The sequence below is a fragment of the Serpula lacrymans genome, assembly GCF_000218685.1.
Source record: "Serpula lacrymans var. lacrymans S7.9 unplaced genomic scaffold SERLAscaffold_5, whole genome shotgun sequence".
In the NCBI taxonomy this organism is placed as follows: Eukaryota; Fungi; Basidiomycota; class Agaricomycetes; order Boletales; family Serpulaceae; genus Serpula; species Serpula lacrymans.
Window position 1 is genome coordinate 909,191 of NW_006763294.1, and position 3,516 is coordinate 912,706.

The window sequence follows — 3,516 nt, forward strand, 5'->3', positions numbered from 1 at the left end:
GAAGCTGCCGCGTGTGTGTGTGTGTGTGTGTGTGGTTTTCTAACAACAGTTCTCATCATCAACACCGTGTGGCCAGCTCCACTGCGTGAGAGAGTTGTATCTAAAAATAAGGAAAAGGCAGTGTAGCACAAGAAAGAGGAGTTTGAACAAAGGGGAAAGTGCCGCATGGCACAGTGTGTGAAAACTACAGAGAAAGGTTAAAGAGGAGAGTGAAAATTAAAGGTCCAAAATTTTTGTCTTGTAACATAAATATCTGCATGGAGACATCTGTGCCATCATAATGTAGTTCTATGTCCCTGGTTGCTTTCAGATATTAGAGAATACATTTGGCAGCTTCCCAGTGATGGCTCCTTGGAGCTGAGCTGTGTTTGCTTAGTATTCCAACAACCCAGGCAATGTCTGGGCGGGTTCTGAGCATGGCATACATGAGGGAGCCTACAATTGAGAGATATGATGTTTGACACCCTTCAATATGCATCTTGTATTGCACAATATTTTCCCCTGGAGCATTTGCAAGAAGTTGTGATCCATGGGCCATTGGTGTCCATACTGGTTTGCAGTTCTTCATTTCAGTATGCTTCAGGAATGTGTCAATGTATTAGCATTGCAATAGGGAGACTGTTTTGTTTGAACAATCACGTTGGATTTCTATTCCGAGGATGTATTTTGCTTCTCCAAGGTCCTGCATTTTGAACATGGATTCAAGTTTGGCTTTTGTGATATCCATGAATTTTTGGGATGAAGCTGAAGGAGGTCATCTACATAGACAACAACAAAGCATATTTGTTTGTTGTTCCGGAATACATAGAGACATGTTTCTGCATTTAGTCTTGTGAAACTGAGCTCCTGGAGCTTGCGATTAAAGGTTTTGTTCCATGTACAACCAGCTTGTTTTAGTCCATAGATGGATCTCTTCAACCTCCAGCAGCATCCAGGTTGGATAGGAACACCCCCCAGAGGAAGCATGTACAGTTCTTCTTCAAGTTCTCCATTGAGATAAGCTGTGGATACGTCCATTTGATCAAGTTCTAGGTTGTATTTTGCTGCCAGGGCTAGAATAATTCAGATTGATTCTAAGTTTGCAACCAGGGCAAAAACCTCCTGGTAATCAATCCCCTCCCTTTCAGTAAAACCTTGTGCAACAATTCAGAGTTTGTATCTCTCAATGTTTCTGTTTTGATTGAACTTGATCTGGAATACAGGTTTTGATGTGATATGTTTTACTCCCTTCAGAAGTGGGACCATGTCATATACTGCATTTGTATTGAGATTTAGGAGTTCCTCCTCTAAGGCAGACTTCCATAATTCTCCATCTGGGCATGATAAGGCTTCCTTTTTGGAAGGTCTGTATTGAATGGACCAGTGCTTGTTATTCCAGCAAAAAATGTCTCCTCTGTGTTGGATGTCTTTTCGGGAACCTCAGGAGTGTTAGGTTTCTCCATGGAGTTGCATGGAGTTGTTGTGCTGCTCTTTTTGAGACTGTTACTCATTTAGAGTCCTTTGATAACCTCAGTTTTTGTCTGCAGGATAAGTCTGGCAACTGCTTCTGCATACTCCTAGGACTTCAGCAGGCATGACGGCTCTTTGAGGAATTTGTGCAGGAACTCCAGGGAGTAGATGCACTTATGTGTGAGCTGCCTCACTCACTCCTGAAGGTGTTTGATGTCTCCTCAGAGGCGTTGTATGCCTTCCAGGAGCTGATCTGATGCATAGGCTGTCTAGTTGTTTTCAGACTTCCTCCACATCAGCTGGTTGTATGTTGCAGAGCTGTCCTCCCACTGCCTGTGGCTCTATTTTGGGTTTCCATTCCAAAGATGGCCAGAGTTCATTTCAGGTCTTGGTTCTAGAGACTGTTGTTGAGGGTGTCTTAGCTGCTCTCGGAATATCTCCATGGAGGTATTGCCCCACCGCTCTTGGAATATTTCCATGCTGATATGGTTCCATTGCTTGTGGAGCATCTCCTTGGAGATGTGGTTCTATTTGCAACTCATTGAGATCTCAGATCCAAGGGTCTGTTACAATACACAATTTTTGGACCTTTAACTTTTATTCTCCTCTTAAACTTTCTTCTGTAGTTTTCACACACTGTGCCATGCGGTGTCATGCACCAAAGTTGATTGGTAGCATGGACAGGTGTCAATAACGAAGTGAATATTCAAAAAGACTCGCCTTTGCGCCACACAGGCACAGTGCCACGTGGAATAGTAATTAATATTGCCCTTTTTGAACTTGTGGCTGATCAGCACCACCTCTATTAGGCAATCCAGTCACGCTCACCTTTGCTTTTCCATCCGGTACTTTCCGCATTTCGGCATTTCGGCAAATTTTCGCGTCGCCACTGGCTACACATTGCATTGCGCCCTCGCTTTTGTCGTTTCCCTTACTCCCCTTCCTTTGCCTAGCCCCACCATGGGCCCCTTCCTCTCCTTTTTATTCTCACCCGACGGTCGTTTCTGGGTCCCCATTTTAGTTCACCTCCTCGTCACCTCCACCCTCCTCCTCCTCATTTTATTTGCACCCCCACCATTTCTGATGTCACCACTTCCTATCCGCTTCCGTCGCCGATCCGTTGACTACCACGTGCCACTGCTGATATCAGCAAAGCCCCGGCGGCCGGTCCAAATAGGGCAACAGGTCCATCTTCATGACGTCGATCTGCCATCATATACTATCAAAACATCGGTCGCTCGTCTTGCCTGGTTGGAGCGTGGGTGGATAGTTTTTGAGCTGGAGAAGGTTCATCCCCTTGCGTCGCCCATGTTCATCGCTGTCCCATTCACTTGGGTACACTTATCATTTGTCCATCGTCTTCGCTACAGCTACACCTACCACACGCTGCCTGGGACTCACTTGTTCCAAATTGGAACTACTCCTCTCCCTCCCTCGTTTGATCAGGTGGTCCAACACAACCAGTCCATTGGTAAGGCCATGGAACTGTCAGATTTGGACTAGGTGGTGGACCGGTGGCTCCAGTTTCTTTTTTTTCAGCAGAACATTCATTTACAGTGCGATTATTTTTGATTTTTGAATCATTTTTATGGACACATATTTTTTTAGAATGCCTGACTGACAATAAAGGAACTGTGTTGATACTGATAGTGTTTTGCCTTGCCCTTTTTTTTTACTGCATCTTCCCATGACATCATGATTTTCCTGCTCTCCTTTTGCTATTGGACTTTACTTTATGGCTGTACAAACCTGTGATATTACTCACAGCATTTATTGTTCTATCCCTTTCTTTTCTTTTTTTGACAATCTTATCCTGTACTACCTACGCAGGATTCGTCAGCGTACATTCCTTCCTTCATATTCTTTCTCATTCTTTTTGCACAGCTATACTGTGCATAGCCTACTTCTCTTTTACTATATAAACCCCTGTATTTTACCTTGTAAAAAAAAAAAACAAGAACTCGATTCCAGACTTCTTCTCTAATCTTAAGTCACTTCTTACTGCTACTTGTGATCCAGTGTGGTCACACACTTCCCCACTTCTTACCACTGTTAACTGCTGTCATA